Source organism: Cylas formicarius, unplaced genomic scaffold, assembly GCF_029955315.1.
Source record: "Cylas formicarius isolate icCylForm1 unplaced genomic scaffold, icCylForm1.1 PGA_scaffold_2__14_contigs__length_35257938, whole genome shotgun sequence".
Lineage (NCBI taxonomy): Eukaryota > Metazoa > Arthropoda > Insecta > Coleoptera > Brentidae > Cylas > Cylas formicarius.
Genome location: NW_026844319.1, coordinates 31,999,983 through 32,020,530, shown reverse-complemented (window position 1 = coordinate 32,020,530; position 20,548 = coordinate 31,999,983).

The window sequence follows — 20,548 nt, the reverse complement described above, 5'->3', positions numbered from 1 at the left end:
GTTGGTAATTTTTCAAGAGTCCTTCTTTGCAATCATCTGCTGCACGTACATCCGCAGCGAGAAACGTCAAAATTAAAACGCAAACAACTAGTTTCTGCATCGTCGATAAAACTGATACTGATAACAGACTTAAATACCGGCCGTCGACAAAAGATTATCGCAAATTTTGGAAAACAAGGTCGATAAACGCTATGGTTACCCACATTCCTACATGATATTTGTCTTATAATGGAGAAGCTTGAATCTGGCTCGTAATTTCTACTAACAGAGCTGCAAGCATTTACAATTTTCAAGACCATTTAAAAATTGCTTCCTTGTTTTTCGTTTATTCATATTTTATTGTATTTAATTAGTTGTCCAAAATGACCAGAATTGAAGTGGCAGCCCTGCTAACAATCTCAGGATCAGCACGAATGGTTTCTGCGGCATCGATACCATTTTTTTCATACTTTCTGCATAAACTAAAGTCTTCTCCATAAAAAGCCATCAAACGAATTAAGGTTAGGTGACCATGATAGCCGTGGAACTGGTGAATCTCTTCCAATTCGGGTACAAAATTGTGTAAAGCTCTGCATACACTAGCAGAAAGTCTCGAGCATCCATCGTATTAAGTATTGCCTCTTCTTGACCAAGTTCCTGTGCACGTGCAGAACTAGCTGTAAGAAACTTGTTTTTCTCAAACATCGATGCACATTGCCAAAAACAGTTCTGCAAGGCTCTCTTCGAATGAAAAACCGTCGAAGACATCCATCAAATGTACTTTGAAAAATATATTTTCTACTCCCGTCTGTAAAATACCTAATTACCCACCGGTCTCGTGTGCGGGAAGCGTCACTTTACCACGTCAGTTTCGTTTCCCACGAATCCGAGCCACTTCGGACATTTCCGGGATTCTACCGCACGGATTTGGGAGCAATCGAATGTTTTCGGAGATATTTCCCACGCTTTGAATTTTGAAACTTCAAATGCTTGTAGCTCAGTTATCGCTATGCTCATGTTGTAACACCCTATGTATACTAAAATTCGTAGCCACTTCTCCCGGAACATTCCTCAATGACGGGAGAAGTATAATTAGACTCTGTTGTATTCTACTATTTACGTTCAATATTTGAAACGCATAACATAGATAGTGAAACGTTATAATAAAAATAAACACTTCAGTTTGAAAGAAAATATAAAACAGAAACTATGGCCTGGGTAGCCTCATTTTATCACATATTTCCACTTATCCAATAAGCATCTAATCAGAATCGTTAAGTGGAATTTCGGGATTTTTATTGAATGTACAGCAAATTTAACTCTTGTGCAATATTTACAAAACTATAAATATATATAAAAATATATATTTTTCTGTGTAAAAAAGGATCAAATGCGCGTAAGGGATCATACGTGGCGTCCTCTACAATTTGCCCCAAAATGATTCACGAAAATGAGTTTCTCATGGGAAAAAAACCCCGATTTGCCAAATTTTGTGCAAAGGCCTGGTTGTTTCGGGAATTATTTAAAAAAACCAAAAATTAAATTGCAGTTTTGACCCCACTGTATCTAGGTTAAGGTCAACTTTTGGACCAAGATAAATTTCGATTAAGCGTAATGTTTTTAACTAAAGAATTTTATATTTTGACATTTCCTATTACTTATGGTACCCCTGTTTAGATAAAAACGGCCATATATCTGAGCCATCAAAGATAGGTACTTGAAAACGTCATATCCTAAAGTGGACTTTTAAGACTCATATGGCTAAAGTAATAAACGAATCGAATAAAATTACCGGTTTCATAAAAAGACACTCAATAGATTTTAAAAACCCCAAATCTCTTCTTGAACTGTACTGTGCGTTTCTTCTTAGTAAACTTTCGTTCGCTTCAGTCATTTGGAATCCTAATTACATCCACATCACGCGTTTGGAACGAGTACAAAACAGTTTTTTAAGATATCTTGCATATAAAACTAACACCAACGTTGAAAACCACAACTACAACCACTTAAATCAACACTTGAAATTCTAACCCTCCAAAACAAAAGAACTGAAACAGACCTGTTAATGCTCCACAAAATTTTAATCGATCAGGCTGACTCTCCTTACCTCTTATCAAAGATTAACTAACCTACGCATACCAATTCAGCGCCAGAGACGGGGCTCTATGTGATGTCGACCCTTACCGAACCAAGATAGGACAGAACTCATTGACCACTAAATTACAAAATATATTTAATTCTCAGAACTGTTTTCTGGATGTCGATATTTTTGTTACACTTATTAAAGGCTTTAAATGCAGGGTGAAAAAATATCTTGTAGGACATATTACGACATAAAGTACCCTAATTAAAATGTAAACTTGTAATAGTCTTTATATTATTATATCACTTTGCATCACACTATACTCACCTTGTGCTGATGAGTGCTAAAATTTAGATTTTTTTGTAAACCTATCTCTCTAAGATACAACTGGGATGCTTTTTTTGGTACTTCGTACTGTTCGCAACCTAAATTGTAGATAAATAAATAAATAAATAAATATCTATGGCATATAAAATAAGATATTTGCACACGTTTGAGAGAAGATCGAAAATTGAAGATTAAATCTGATTACTCCATTGACCGTTATCGTCAAAAATCACTGGAACAGAGAACGGAGAAACGGAGAACGGAGAACGGACAGGCATGGATGCTGATTCCATCTGTACCAACGACTACGCTGTACCATTATCCAAAATATTTTTTTTCTATTTGAAGGTTACTTAAAAGATACAGAATATGAATAGAACAGGGTGTTCAAAATAAACATACATTTTCAATTGTAAAATATCGATTTTGTTACTATATTTTCCGGAATTTCAGAAACATGGTTGAGTGATGATATTCTTCAAGACCAGTAGGTATAGTCACAATGCGACTAGGTAGGTATATTAAAAATTTAAATTCTTCACAAAACGTATATTTGGATTAAAATAACATTTTAAAATGTTATATATCGTTGGATCACTTTATCGACCACCAAAAGGGCAGTCTTTTGGTGGTCGAGATTGGAAACATAGAAGTCTTTCTCTTGTTCCGCTCGCGGCCGCCCTGTATACAACCAGCCATACGTTTAAACGTTTATAGTCGATAATTGCGCCGATTTAATATGCATTAAAACAAAATTCTTTAATTTATATTTAAATTAAAAGTGGTAATCGAGATAGATAACGAGTAATGCGAGGTGAGCGCGCGGCGTCGAAGAGAAAAAAAAAAGCGAGTGCTATCGCTAAACAGGAAAAGGCTGGCGAACTGTCAAAATGATGAATGGCTCGTATCGAAATTTCGTTAAAGTGGGTTAGCGGTAAACGCAAACCGAAATCGACGGTTAAAACAATTAGATCCGCGAGAATTTATAGTTTCGGAGTAATTTATGGACCGCGAGGCCTCGGGAGCCCCGCAGCACGGTAGCAGAACGCAATTGCGCAGGAGTCAAATTAGCACCATCGAAATTATTAAATTACTGTACGTTAACCCATTTTGTCCCAGTGATGCGTTAATGCATCCGGGACTTCAAAAGTTAACAAGAGCGGTACATAAATTTGAATCACATTTTCAAGTAAATCCAAAATAGTAAAAAAAAATATTTTGGATTTGTATTGTCATTTTTGTTAAGTCTGTAGCATGTAGATTACACCGCAGGAAACATATATTGGAAATACTAATGGGTGTTTTTTTTTCGATGTATAGAAGTTTAAGTTGGCATTACTGTTCAAGATGGCGACCGATTTACCAGCTGTCAAGTGATTTATTCTCAGTTTGGTTTGGCATATCATCATAAATTCATCAAGTAAGGCGTAGATTCGTCGAACGGGCCCAAAACGAGATTGCCGTTGTTCCCGATTTTCATAAGCGAATTTTGTTCAGTGATGAAGCGCACTTGTGGTTGAATGGCTACGTCAACAAACAAAACTGTCGCATTTGGAGCGAAACCAATACTCAAAAATCATTGGTCCGTACTTCTTCAAAAACGATGATGGCCAGAACGTTACAGTCAATGGTGAAGACGGCGCAACATGTCACACAGCTCGTGCCACAATCGATTTATTGAAAGACACGTTTGGTGACCGCCTAATTCCACGTTTTCGACCTGTGAATTGGCCTCCAAGATCTTGTGATTTAACACCGCTAGACTATCTGCGGGGCTATGTAAAGTCATTGGTCTATGCGGATAAGCCACAAACGCTCGACCATTTGGAAGACAACATTCGCTGTGTTATTGCCGATATATGGCCACAAATGTTGGAAAAAGTAATCGAAAATCGGACGTCCAGCCGTGGAAATCATATGCCAGAAATCATATTTAAAATGTATTGCCACAAGATTATCTTATTACTCCAAACAGTTCTATTTTAGGAACAAATATTTTGCAGACAAAACTCGTGTGCCAATACAACTCTATCACACAGATGGTGTAGTAGGAGTTATCTGTGCAGAACAATTATAGATAATCTACTCCTTACATAATTGTTGAAGTGGAAGTGAACAATTATCTATTGTAACAACATTTAAAAGAAAACAACCTATTCCACTTTGAAAATGATGAATATTGAAGAATTGTAGGATCTATCTTTTGTCTGATCTATTTTTGCTATAAAACTTGGTTTTCCTGAATACACTTTGAAATTATGGTTGAATATACCCTAAAACAAACCAGATTTTAGATATAGCGCTCAATAACTCAGACTGATTAGTAAAATAAAAAACTTATCACAGGTATTGAAGAATGAAAGTTGCACTGCATTGAACGACAATGTAGAAAAGCGAGGCAAAGTCCTGCACCTTGACCTTGAATATTTTTTTTTTCACAAGCCTAATCGACGAATTTTGAGCTCTATGCGGATTTTGCCAAGTTTTTTTGTGCCTAGAAACAGAGTAACACGGCCAAGAAACCGATAGACTCCCATATTGAAGTTGCAGTAACTAACCAATCAATTAGAGCACAAGAATTCGGCAAATCGAACACGTCAGATTTTTCTACGACCATTTTTCTTTCAGATAACGTCGCGCCTTCCTAATTGCATAATTAATGCATTCGGTCGAACATTTCGGGCGACATCCTGTGTATGTGACGCTCGATTCCTTTTGGCGTGGTAACAGTTTGTCGTTAAAATTCTTGGGCGCCAAATGCGTTGGTATACACTACACTTCCCCAAGCGATATATCATTAATGTGGAAGTGGGTGGAGTCCTGAATCCATAAATACGTTACTCGTTCGGTTAGGTGAAATACAACCCCCGGGAGAGCTGATTTAGATAGATGCCGGGCGAAATTTATCAGGGGTGGTGCGGCGAGTTTGGTTTTTAGTGGTTATTTATTGTTTTGTATATAAATGAGAGTCGCGTATCTCGCGGTACTTTGCAGAGAAGTATCCGGGCCGGATCTGTGCCTCATTCGTGGGACAGCACCTCAAAGACAGGCCAATTAGTTTATATAACAATAATAATAATATACTTGCTCAGTAGATGGTAAGGTGGGTAAAAAAAAACGATTTTTTTGTAGAGTTTTTTAGTTAGTAGTTAGTACTTACCACTGGAAGATTATCCTCATTATAATTTCGCATTTTCGATTTAGTCTCATATATAAATAATCATATCTTATCAGCAACAGCTTATTAAGTCAATTTTTCGATAAATGGTACCATTTCAAAGACATTCTACGTCAAAGATTGAAGAATTTAAAGAAAAATAATTTATTCCGAATTTCGTTATTGATTGAGAAATAATTATCGTGAAACGTTTTCAGTAGTTCCCATAGAATATTTAACCCTCTACAAACATGGTCTGTTATACTTTTTCGATAAATCGTACTAATTCAAAGATATTCGAGGTCAAACATTGAAGAATTTAAAGAAAAATAACTTCTTCTGAATTTAGTTATTGATTGAGAAATAATTATAGTGAAATGTTTTCAATAATTCTCAAAGAATATTTAGCTCTCTACAAAAATGGTCAACCATTTCAAAAATTTTCGAGTTCCAAGACTGAAGAATTTAAAGAAAAATTATTTATTCTGGATTTTGTTATTTATTGAGAGATAATTATAGTGAAACGTTTTCAATAATTCTCATAGAATATTTAACCCTTTACAAAAATGGTCTCTTATACTTTTTTGATAAATCGTACTTCAAAGATATTCGAGATCAAATATTGACGAATTTAATGGAAAATAATTTGTTCTGAATTTTGTTATTGATTAAGAAATAACTATCGTGATATGTATTCAATTGTTCTGATGGAAAATTTAACGCTCTACTTTTTCGATAAATCAAAGATATTCGAAGTCAAAGATTGAAGAATTTAAAGACAAATAATTCGTTCTCAATATTGTTATTGATTGAGAAATAATTATCGTGAAATTAATTTAATTATTCCTATCAAAAATTGAACGCTCTACAAAAATGATCTCTTATGCTTTTTCGATAAATCGTACCATTTCAAAGATATTCGAAGTCAAAGATTGAAGAATTGAAAGAAAAATAATTTATTCTGAATTTTGTTATTAATTGAGAAATAATTATCGTGAAATTATTTCAATTATTTTTATAGAAAATTTAACGCTCTAGAGAAAGTATCTTTTGTGGTTTATCGATTACTCGAACCATTTTGAAGATATTTGCATTGGAATCCTAACGCGTGCATATATTAATAGTTCTTAATTATTCATTAAATTAGTAAATTTTAAAATTAGTTATTATATATTTCAGAAAGAAAAAGTTCTTTATTCAAGAAATATCCATAATTGCATTAATAGGAAAAGAATTCTGTTCCACCATATATATAAATATAGATTTTTTAGACGTAGCTACACACTTGTATTGCAGTCAGGAAATAGTCCTGGATGTTCTTTGACAACTTCCACTAAATATTGAAACTAATCTTCAGTGATTATATTCAGAGACCAAAGCTACTCCTTTCTCTGCTGCGTCATTTCCAACTTTCATTTGTTTGAGGTACTTTTCCTATGGTAGGTCAAGGATTGTGAACAAATTCAATGATTTTTGAGAAACAAAGTCACTCAAATTCTTTTGAATAATCGAATTGTTGTTCTTTTGATCGATCTCAATTTTTTTAACCCCAGCATTTATACCATCTCGAATATTTCCTATTAAAATTATCAACAAAATTGGTTTAACGATCTATTGGATCTACAATAAGGATAATCTTTCCATTAATATTCACAAATTCAAATCACAATTCTTCCTAAAACCCTTAAGTTGTGTGAGATCACATTTCATACGTTTACCCAACCATATATTGCAGAAAGTGACTAACGCTAATAAATATTTGCATTTTATATAAAATACAGTCAAACCATCATAACAGACAATTTTTAAAATAAGCAAAGATTACTTTAAATTTAACATTGAAATTAAACAAATGTTGCATGTAAGTCTTTAATTTTTGACATTCTCTACTATTCTTTCTTATTTATTTTTGTATACGAGGTGTGTTCAAAAAGTAAGGCGACTGTTAAGTTATATCAAAAAGTATTTATTTATTATTTATGAAAATTAAAGTTGTCCGCTTCAAAGTAATAGCCCAATTGGGTCATTTTTTTTTTCAATTCTCGAAGCACTTCTGCTACACACTTTCTGGTATAGCATTGAGTTCTTCCAGCTATTTTTTCTTTATCTCCTCAATTGTTCCAAACTTTCTTCCTTTCATGGGTTTCCTGAGTTTTGAGAACAGGAAAAATTCGCATGGGGCCATATCAGGGAATAGGGTGGCGGAGGCATGACTGTGGTTTTGTTTTTGACCACAAGCAACGATGAGTGAGCAAATGCATTATTTTCGGCCATCTTGAAACAGCTTGTAACACTTATAAACATTTTTTTTTACTCAAAGTAGGTCAATCATAGCGTGTTCTTTAATATTAGTTTGTGCCTTGTGCAGAGAACGTTACAGTTCGTAAAATATGGCATTTTCGAGGTATTTGACTCAAAAGGAATTAGAGGCGGCTATGGAGCAGATCGTGATGGATGAGGACAATAACAATGAAAGTCTCAAGTATTATTTGGATTCACTTATTTTTATGTATTGCAGCATTCCATTCCTTGCAAATTTATGCTAAAAATAACTTGAAAAAAATATTTACAGAACATGTTGACGCGGTCTATATTCCACCTGACGTGGATACCTTGACTGACGAAGAAGATATGAACGATAACATGAATCTACAAAAGTTTGAGAAAGCAAATAATATAGTTGGAACTTTCGAGTTACATACACCGAATGATACAGCTGTCTTTCAACGGTCCTATAATTCATCAACTACTGAACCTGAATGGGTCTCATCAAATGATGAAACCCTGGAATTCAAAAGATGACGTATACTGTCTGCAAACGTCTGCAGGAGTGCTTCTACTGTCAAATGGGTCAGATTGAGTACACTCACATACCTATATCCGATGAATTTAGATCATGTGAGGAACTAAAATATAGGCTTTTTTATGTTTTTTGATGACGAAATGATTAATTTGATTTTAAATCTTACATTGCTTTGTGACTTGTAAAAACTGATAAAACAGTTATTCAAAGAAATCTTGCACCTGCCATAAATGAAGTGCGTTATGATAATCATGAAGAATATGTCACAGTCATGCAATTTACGTTTGTAATAAGTGTAATGTGCATTTACATATTTCATGCTTTGTAAAATATCACCAAAAATGAAACCGGGTGATACTAGTAGTACCCTCACGTACCACAAAATCTTATGCGTTTTTTTTTATCAAATCAGGTTCCATTTGGAAAACAATTTACTTTCAGTTTTCATTTCTGTCGAATTTAAACTTTCTTTTGTATATTTATGTATAAATTATATGTTACATGTGTCCCAAAACATTATTTAATGTTTTTTCCCAGTGGTTCGTTTACGCACCAGTATTTTTTTTTGACACATGTAATGTATTCTTAAGTGCAACAAGATAAATAATTTCAGAGCAAAAAAGTATTTGTCCATTTTTTTAATGCTTGGGATAATATGGGTTAAGCACGTAGCGGAGCGTGGATGGTCCGCCTTAGTACGGAACGTTCGTGACCCCCGTTATCTTTAGATCTCGTAATTTCTCCCATTCTCACCGAAAACCATTATTACCTCGCGTAAGAGTGCCCCGCATCGTTTCTAACGAAATTTTTCGTCCATCGGACACGAAAACAAACTACCGTAAAATATGACCCGTGTACGGACACACGTTTGCCCTGAAAATTCCCAGAGATAAAAACGGTTTTTATTATTTGTTGCCCGCGTACGGGAAATAAAATAAATTTTAAGGAGTATAAGCCTTGTCTCGGGTTTACAGCAGCCGGAGGACGTGAATATTTATAACTTTATATAAAAAAAAAGGAGGAGAAAGAGTCGCGAGGAGATGCTCGCGGAGACCAACGTGAAGAATGACGGCTGTGACAGTCAGAATGCCATTACGTGTGTCTGTTAGATCAGATAAGGAACGACAGGGGTCGCGGGTCGCGATCGCTACGCCACTCACTCTGTTGCTTTACTCAAAAAACGTGATCAGATACGAATTTCTAATTTAAAATTGTTACGGAGTCTCGCGAGAACGCGAGCGGATAGCTCGGCGACGCGACGACGAAATGGTAGCAAAAGGAACACCACAAATGATAGAATGTTCAAATGATCGAAAATGCCGAACGACGTTCGGTCCCGTTTCGGAAAGTCTCGGTGAGTCTCTCCTCGGGAGGGATCTCGATGTAGCAGACGGTCAAATGGCAGACTTTGCAATTGAACAGTGAATTTTAGATAGGTATAATCCGAATACGAATTAGGAAAACGGTGCCTGTTTTAAAGATACAGGACGTACATCGGTTGCTAAATCCGCACAGGACACCCGAATTCGGTCAATTAAGGTAAAAGTTGACGTCTATCAAATCAAATTTATTAAAATTTTATGAATGACAACGTCCACACCAAAATTCATTTTTTAGCAAAATAGGTAGGGTTTACAGCTGATGATGGGAATAAAACTGATTATAAGCTGACGTTAATCGAGTAAATCTGTTCAAATGGTTGAAATGAAACAAAAATTTTAAGCGCAAGCATTTTAATAATTATTCCTAAAACATAGTATTTCCGCCATAATTCTTTTCCATCCACATTTCCTTGTATTTGACATACAATCCACAGCGCCTTGTGCAAGTATAATCCTATACTTTTATTTTTAGGACAAAGGCAACTTCTCATACAGGACCTTGAGACAAAAATGGCTCACGCCAAGCTTTTTTGCCAAACTGTATAACCAAACTAATATCTAGGTCGCTCGCTTGCTCCCAGAAGTCTAGTCGTCTTTCAGTTCTACAGGTACATTCGATTGCCTCCAGCTCTGCCTAGAGGTAGATACTGAGTTGAAGGAAGTAAGGCACCTTCGGCATTCCTAAAATTAGGTTAACATAATTGAAATTTATTAATACTTATTAGTTTCAGTCGTACATTGTAATGTACTACACATTTCTAGAAATATTTTTATTACTAATAACTTCTTTACCTTTTCGCAAGTCTATTGCCTATATTCTTTTGGTCTCCTTTGTTACACGTGCTTGCAACTCCTGTCTCGTATTTGGTCCTTCAAGTGTTCATGATTATGTGGTCCCTTCCTTAAGATGAACACACAGTTCTCTTCAACTTTTCCTGATGCTTGATATTTTGTTTCTGTGCTTCTGAGATATCTTTTTGCAATAACTCGAATATACATATATTTATTAACCTTTAATCACACAAATTGAATAGTGTTATAAAATACTATGTGAGCGTTCCGTTACACCTTCTGCATGAATAATATATAAGGTCGTCGTGAAAAACTATTTTAAGGAGTTATGTTACTGTTCTGCATTACCCTATGAATTTACTACCCACAATTAACTGACTGAATTCCTGTTTAAAAAAAGTAATAAAATGTTAACTTAGTAAGATAAATCATTTTAAATAAGCTTCAAACTTGATATCCCTATAAAAATGGCTGGTTCCAACCTAAACAACCTGTCATTCGACACGTATATGACGTCATGACTCAGCTGTTGCAAACCACCCCCCCGCCCGAACCCGAACGCCGTTCGGGATTTTCGACCATTTGAACATTAAATCATTTGCTACCGAGATGGTAGCAAAAGATCGAATGTCACCTGATATTCCGTGCTTCATGAGAAATGTATTAAGTGTCCTAAATTTGCAGATATCAAAACTCCGTGTCCGCATTTAAACGGTAGAAATTGGCGCCATCAAATTTTACCAAGTATTTTTAAAAAATGGTTGATTTTTTTTGGTAATTTTAGCTTCCAGAAAAATATGTTTTCCACCAAATTCGTTCATCCGATTGTCCAAATTCTTTAACCGGCAGACGCAGAAGATTTTTTCGATTATTATTATAGGCAAAAATCTAAATGGTCTAGAAAATTATTTTTTTGACAGAGTAAATTATTAGCCGCAAATCAAAAGTCGTCAAAAATATGGCTAATTGGTTCAAACGGTGCCATAGGCCACGTCAAGAGCTACAATTTTTGTAGTTGAGGTTTTCGTCTATAACATACGTAACATATTGAAATTGTTATACGAAACCGCGAAGCTTTTTGCTCCGCCTAGTGACGATTTTTCTAAAGCAATCTTGTTTGATAAGTTCTCTACTGATTAAAGTTTCATACACGACAAATAATTTCGACAATACCGCAAATGGTCAACACCGAAGAAATGTATCAGAAAGAAAGATATATACCTGGCCCACTCCATCCCTGTCACTCAAGTAAGAATAAATTTTTTGTTAATGGTTTTACCCAATAACGTTTATTGGGAAGGGTTCGTCCAAAGTCAACGCGATAAAGATTGGGACAGACTATACCAAATAAAGTTTTACTCGCGTCATCGATGACGCGATTCCTAAACACCGTCATCCTCATCCACGGAAATGTTCAGGGCCGGACTGACTAGATTGGAATTTTAATTGATTGGAATTGCATGCTCCATTCTGGTCATCAGTTTCGTCATTATCCAATTTCGTCCATATCCATATCCTCATCTTTTGGGACCTGCATCCTCGGAGTCGCTGACCTCATTTTCTTTCGTTTGATTCCTTTTTTTGCCAGTTGTTTTCTTTGCTTTTGGTTTGGTGCCTATTTTCTCACTTCCCCTAGTGGTAATTTTTGTTGTGACGAAACGTAGAGGTGAAACATCAAACGTTGAGACAAATCTAACCTTCTTTCCTGGAACAGATGGTTCTGGGGTACTGCATCGGAGAAAATGTGACGATTGAAAAGGTAAATTCCCATCGCCTGAAAAAAAAACTACTAGCTGCTATATCCCATATTAACAACATTCCAGCAGATTATTTAAAAACGTCTTATTTATTTTCCACTGAGTATTTAGATTATTGTGGAATATCAAACGCTGGTCTCTATTTTAACATACTAACATACCGACTACCCAGACTTAAACGTAACAATCCAATAAGAAAAAATATTAATATACAGTATGGTCTTTTTAATTAGGTTGTTTATTTTGGTCGTAGAATTCTTCTATCTTTATGCGTATTCACTCGTAACTATTAACGAGTTCATTTAAAAGTAATCTTTTTAATAATAAATTGATATGAATAAATAATTATTATATTAAAGTAGGCAACATTTTGCAAATAAAGAAATGATGCAATATCGGAAGTAGAATTTGTAATTTAGGAATGTCATTTTCATTTTTCTGGCATGCTTAATTAATTTCTAGTATTGTGTTTAATGTCCCATCTCCTTGGCGTATACGTAAAAACCACAACCTATATACAATTTGCGGCCGGGCTGAATCAATTTTCGAGTTGACAAAATCTCGGGGCAAATAGAAAAACGGAAACGTCACCTGTTGCCGGTCTTCGTGAAATTGGCGGTATAGTAATGAGATGTCGTGCCCCGATTTCCACGTAAGCAATTTCCTCACGAGACCACAGCGCCTGTCTTTATCCCGACGCCAGCGGCGACTCGTCGCCCTATTGCTTGACGATCGCCGAGGTTATACTTGGAGAACCACGGTTTTCCTGTGAGAACTACCCTGGTATTGGTATATGGTAACTATGCGGAGGTTAATAAAACGCTTTTTACAAATACTTCCTGGGCAAAATCGTCTGTTTTGGTTAGTTTTGTAATAATTTGTACAATTTGAATATGAAAATGAATAACTTTTGCGAAATATATTAATCCATCTCATACATTCCACTTCTGATGCCAGCCTCAGAATATCGTCAATATCGGCACCTTGTGGCCCCTGTTATTAATATTATAATTATTACCAATATTTAGTGTTGTGCTCGTTCGACAGAAGTTCTTGGGGCTAGGAAAAGCTTAGAAGTTTGAAATTTTGGCACTTAAATGTTTTCAAGTTCACACCAATGTTGGGGGATTATTTTTGATGGGTTTCATTAGGTTCCCTGCTTTTCAACTGCTTCTCAGATACCAGATATCAAAGAAGGAATTGGGTATTGGAAGGGCTTGAATTAAGATAAACATAACATAAAATGCATCTGTTTTCTAACATAACTGTTTGAGGATTACCGAAGATCCAAAATTTCTGCAAAATATTGTTTGCAGAGGCGAATTAAACATTTTGCAACCCAATAGTAAATAATACATAAACTATTCATAATAATGCATTTTAAATAAAAAATAATTAGTCTAAAACTTGAATTTAAAAAAATATACCATAATTTTCGATAAAAAAGTGTTCTTGGTAACAAGTTTTGGTCACTCTATGGTGAGATTAATAAAACCCTTTTTACAAATACTTACTGGGCAAAATCGTCTGGTTTGGTACGAGAATTAGACAGTTTTTTCAATTTGTAATATGAAAATAAATAACTTTTTCGATCTTTTTTTTATTTTCTTCATTTTTAAGACTACATCTGACGATTCATTGTATTTTTGGAAGATTAAAGGATCACCTTCTTGTCCCCCTTATTAATATTATAATTATTCAAAATAAATAAGAACTAAAAGTTCAGATTTTCACGAAATTAAATATTATGACATGACAATTGTTTCGACAACACCGTGTCTTTATCAAATGTATCAAAGGACACGTTGTTGTCGAAACAATTGTCATGTCATAATATTTAATTTCGTGAAAATCTGAACTTTTAGTTCTTATTTATTTTGATAAATGGATTTTCATCAAGTAAAAGCCACCTCAGTTCAATTATAATTATTACTGATATTTAGTCATATGTTGTTCTCATTCGACAGAAATTCTTGGGGTTAGGAAAAACTAACAAGTTTGAAATTTTGGCATTTAAATATTTTCAAGGTCACACCAATTTTTTAATAGATTTCTTCATAATAGACAAGATGATACAATCACTGCTCTGCAAGAAACCCCAAAATAATCATCAGATAATTTTCATTGTAAATTATCCGTAAAAACGCATTTTAATGTATAATGTATGCATAATAATGTAATGTAGTGACGATTGGCCAATTGTTTTTCTTCTTCTGTTGATATCCTCCTATTCCTCCCAGCACTTCGTCCACTGTCTAAAACTGAAAATACCCGGTTATTGGGATTTTGGGCGTCGATGGTATCTTGGTTAGTTAGTTGTTGTTGAAGAAAATATAAACAACATGCCCTGCAAATTTGATTTTTTCAATGCGGCACGCCACTGGTTCTCGAAAGAGGGGTCATAGTGTTGGTATCCATCCAGTCCTAGGACACGCAGGGTAAGCTAATTGGCCGTAATTGGCAGGCGATACACACATACACACACTCACATTTTTTGTTGTCCTTTTGAATCGCTGCGCTTAATTACTGATGGCTGGATGTTCTTACTATTTCTGTCATGAATTCGAATCGTCAGATAAAGGAAACGTAAGCAACTCACAGGGAAGGTAGCACGCGATTGAATTGATTTGTCCCTGTCGTCATCAGTATGCGAAATTCCAACCATGCGGGTTTTATGTATATTTCTATGAAATCAAACGCACAAATTTTGTCTCTAATATATACTAAAGGTAAGTAGTAAATAATATAAGTAGTTTTTTGGATACACGTCTTTTTATGCCATCAGGGAGATATGAGGATATCCGAAAGCAGATGTATAGATATATAAATTTGATTCTTTTTGTTGAATTCATCTCTAAAAACTAGGGATAGTCCTTTGCCCCCTGTCTGAGGAGTAGAAAGAAGTGTTTTTAATCACCTTTTGCATATTTACTGATTGTCTTAAGGTACACTAGAGACTTTTCATACGTAGAAGACGCAATTTAAGAAAAAAAATTGTTGTTAATCGACAGGCACACAAGACTAAAATGATTATTTTCAAAATTACCTGTAAGATAAATACAGTACATGTACTTACCCTTGCCCTTTGAACTAACCATGCGGGTTCTATGTATATTTCTATAAAATCAAACACACAAATTTTGTCTCTTTTGTTTAGGGAATGAAGGCGTTTTGATATGGTTATAATAAATAGATACTATATATAAGTAGTTTTTTGGATACACGTCTTTTTATGCTATCAGGGTGGAGCATGGAGATATGGGGATATCCGAAAGCAGATGTATAGATGTATAAATTTGATTCTTTTTGTTTTATTCATCTCTAAAAACTTTGCCCTCCGTCTGAGGAGTAGAAAGAAGTGTTTTTAATCACCTTTTGCATATTTACTGATTGTCTTAAGGTACACTAGAGACTTTTCATACGTAGAAGACGCAAAAATTCAAGAAAAAAATTGTTGTTAATCGACAGGCACACAAGACTAAAATGATTATTTTCAAAATTACCTGTAAGATAAATAGAGTACAGGTACTTACCCTTGCCCTTTAAACTAACCAGTGAAAACAGCCTCCCAGGGTCAAAGCTCGTGAATCAGGTACATAAACACGTACTTACTCGAAGGATCACATTAAAATACCTCCCTAATATACATTATACATACTGATATTGTACTGATGAATATACTCCTCAGTATCACTGTTTAATCAAATTTAAAACGGTCCATCTCAAGCAAGACCACTTAATGCAGAATAAACATCTTTTGGGATGGGTTTTAATACAGTCCTTCGAAGGTCTGCGGTTAAGGTAACGTAAAATACTTAAAACTTCAAATTAATAAATGCACTATATTTTTGGTAGTACAATACTTTCTAATATCAACTAGTACATGTTCCGTTTGCTAGTCTGCTCCTCGGGGTGATACGAATTTTTTGAAAATAGCAGAACATTTTTTTACACCAGCACTACATCGAAAAAAATCATTCAAATCAAAAAAAGTTTATTTTTTGACATTCTTTTTTTTGTATATATCACATAATTTTGCATATTATTTAAAAGTTTAGTAGGTATCTAAACCGCGTTATAGTAGTATAGCAGTAGTACTTATCTACTGCTCTCAAAGAGTTAGTTAATGCCAGGTATAAGTAACTGTGCTAGACGAATTTATTCATCAAACAGCTCAGTATGTCTGCTGGAAGCAATGACCTGACGACAACTTGAGCACAAACATAGGTGTTATTTTACCGAGGCGTCTGCCGGTGGTAGATCCTGATGGATAGGTTACACAAAAGGACCGCTCCCGTCAAAGGACCCTCGAGTAACACAATCTAAAAAAACATTTAAAAAAACGTGCCGACGTCTCACTCATGTTGTTCATGCGGCGCGTATACAGGGCGATGCAATTTGACGGTTCCATAAGAAGTTCTTAAGAACTAAATAAGTAAATTTATTTAAATTTACCATCGGCAATGGTCGAAAATCAAGTTTTTCGTGTGCCAAATAAAACAATCCATTATACTATCTGGAGAGCTATAGGAGATACGAAAAAAATTTATAACAAAAGACTCTCCTGAAGATTTAAAATATTATAATTTTGTTGATACTGGGCATACAAATATTTTTTGTACAAACCCACCTTATTTTTGAATTGACATCGGAATAAAAATATAGGGTGTTCCACCTATTTGGGAGACCCTGTATAAGATAAGGCGTATCTGTCAAACTGAAAGTCTGGTCTGTAGTTAAGTTTTCATTTCAATCCTGGATCAGTAGCGTCGCAACACAATTTTATATGTACACATCACAAAAAAAAAACTCGTAACCTCAATTTCTGCCTAAACTGGAATAGGAAAATTGCAATAGGAATTTCTTAAGAACGTGGCCTTTACGTTGACCAAGGAATCAAAAAATGACGAAATATACATTTAAATACACTTTTGGGACACCCTGTATAAGTCCAAGAAACTTTTGTACGGGTTTCCACATCGTATAGTGGATCGTTTTGTTTGGCACACGATTTACTTAACTTCGACTAAGGTGTTATTTCGAAACAATAAAAATATTTCAATAAATAAGCTATAGGTATATACTATTAGGTTTGGCAATCATCGCCTCCACTTTTGTTTTGAAATTAACATTACTTGGGTCTCCACTTAAATGAGAGGTTTCATTTTAGTTGTTAATTGTATTTTTTCGACAAGTTAAAGCATTTCTTTTTATTCAAACTTGCTGAATCAGGTTAAGTTGTGCTTATGTCGTTTGCTTCTTGTTTATTTTATTATTTTTTTGTTTCACACTATATTCCAATGAAAACACTGACTTCCGTGTTATTCCTACCCCTACGCAGTTCACCAATGGTTTATTCGAATGAGATCGCACAAACTATTAGTACACATTGGCATTTTGCATCCAATAGAATAGGTTAATGAAAGTACAGGCAAATAGGGGGTTTAGTAGATAAGTAATAGACAAAACCCTTGGCGCTGAAATGTTTTATTTTTTTGTAAACTATGCTGCAAATATCATTGAGATAGATTTATCGCCAATTTTAATATTTTTGCTATGACTTAATATGTACTAAATTTGTTTCGATTAAGAAGTTTTATTATGAATGAATAATTATTGTATTGCACTTCATCTGCGTGTCCATTGTAAATTGTTGTCGATGTTTGTCATTCTAAGAAAATTAGAGTTATTTCTTTCGTTTTTCTTCAGTAATCTACCAAACCCGTTGCTGTATTATTTTAATACAAATTAATTGTCTCGACTTGCCGACTCTACTGTAATATTAAGTATATACCATATTTTTATAAATGTCATTGTATTTTTTATCTCTAGATGCAGTCGCTTCTCTTCAATCCGTTTTGAGTACTTTATAGCAAAGTTGTAATAAAACTTTTTGAAGGGGCCGGTATAACTATCTCATGTGCAAAGTTTGAACAAATTTTAATAAGCAACAAGGAAGCTTCAAATTTCTTCCCGGAGTTCTTGGTGCTTTTCGTATTTTTAGGAAAAATATTTGTGGCTTTTTAATGTGCGCCACACTATGGTTCGATGTTTATTTACAGCTTGTCCAAGAAACCTCTTACTAATCATTTGGATTTCCTCCACACTGTGTGTGAAAATGTAGTCTACTGCACAAAAAAAAAACAAATTCTTAATTCTGGATTACGTATATTTTCAATATTTTCTGCTCGATTTAAATTTATGTTTTTTTAAATTAATTTTTGCAAAACAACACGAATACATTTCACTGACTTGACCGTCAGAATTGACAAACGTCAAAATGCAAGCCGCGCGGTAAAAGCTCCGAAAACATCCGATTGCTCCCAAACCCGTGCGGTAAACATTCCGGAAATGTCCGAAGCGGCTCGGTTCCGTAGAAAACGAAACTGACGTGGTAAAGTGATGGTTCCCGCACGCTAGTGTGCAATTGGGTATTTTACAGAAGTTAACTAAAACTGGTTAAACCTAAATTGTTTTTTTTTCAATTGTTTGGATGCTATCGAATCGGATCTACCATAATCATTCGATTCATTGTCAGTTGTATTATTACTGCATTAATTACCTACATCTTTTAAGTATGTTATAGGGAGTAGGTTTTTCTCAAATACATCTGAATGGAGCTATCTGTTTAAGAATGTTCCGAGCCACATCGAATTTTTGAGAGAGTTGCACCGACAAGTGGCAAGTTCTCATAAAGGCTAGCTGATCAATAATAATAAAAATTATTTGTATGTATTATATACAGTACCAAAATTTGGTATCTGGTATATGGTTCCATCTATTTTGAAAAAACTAGGCACACACCAAGAAACGTCATGACACAGTGTTGAAGTAGTTGCTTTTGTTTTTATTTTTAATGTATTTAAGGTTAGATTAGATTACTTTTCTTTTATTTTAAATCATTTGTTAATAAAAAAAGGTTATAAACTGCATTACATTTTATTATAAGGTACAATAAAAGGTGTTAAAAAATAAAATAAAATTTAAAGTTGGCGATGAATTTTACGATAAAATAGCCTGTCAATATGTGATCAGTCCGCTGTGTACGTTCGATATGTCAATATCTGTGGTTGTTATTTCGTGGAAAATCAAGAATAAAGTGATGAAATTAGATTTTTGAAATTTCTGTTCAACAAATATATGACAGTGAGTATATCTAGTGTATAGTTTTGAAACCAGATGTGTATTTTTACTATTGTGTTCGTTGAATTTGGTTAGTGCGATGTTCCGGCTGTGATACTGGTCGTGGAAAACATTTTGGGCCTATGTCCTCTACCGGAAATCCGGGAGAGTCGGCCATATCTAGAATTAATCATGGTCATCTTTCCCGATTATTCGGTAATCTCTGTTTTTTGATGATGTGTTACCTAATTGAAATAATCTTTTTTCCATTACCAAGGATTGCTGAGAATCCTGTCATTTAATCGAGAGGTCATACCAGATTACGCATTATCCATTGACGAATTACATTACAGTGCTCAGCTCACAAGAAGGCAGAAGAACAGCAAAGTGATAGTTTACCAGCACAAGTAAACTACTAACAGAAAAGATGATACCAGTCCCATAAAAAGTAACTGTTATTAGAAAGAGAGATAGGCAGGTAGCAGATATTTTGACTTACCCGAACATTTGACAGTTCGTAAAGAAAAAGAGAGAAAAGGCCACGGAAAACAACAAAAATATCAAAATAAATAACAAACATCGAAGAAGAAAACGAGCAAAATTGATGAATCAAGTAGCGAAGATGATGAATCTGAAATGCGAGGAAAGCGGAAGTGAAGTTTTTGAAGAAAATTTGTGCGTAGGATGTGAGGAGGATTACCGGTACACAAAATTGGGTGTTGACTGGATCATGTGTGTCAATTGTAATCTATGTGACAGAAAGTAAAAAAAAAAAACAAATTGCTAAGTATTTCATAAGTTTTTCTATATCGTCGATCTACGGCCATCACTTCCGGATAACACGGTAAAAATGGCCATAGCAGACACTTTCTAGAACATGTTTTTTCGTTTATAACCCTATGTTTCTTTAAAAATTAACTATATTTTGGAACGCCAGTGTTATGTATTCATTTAATCACAATATAAATATAAACAGATTTCACAAAAAAATTGCTTTTAATTATCTTCACAATTATGGTCATCTACCACCTATGTGAAAATTTTAAAATATATATCTAACGAATTTAAAAGTTACCATATAAAATGATGCTCATTGAAACGAATCGGTATATGCTTAATTCAAGTTGGTATATAAATATCTAAAAT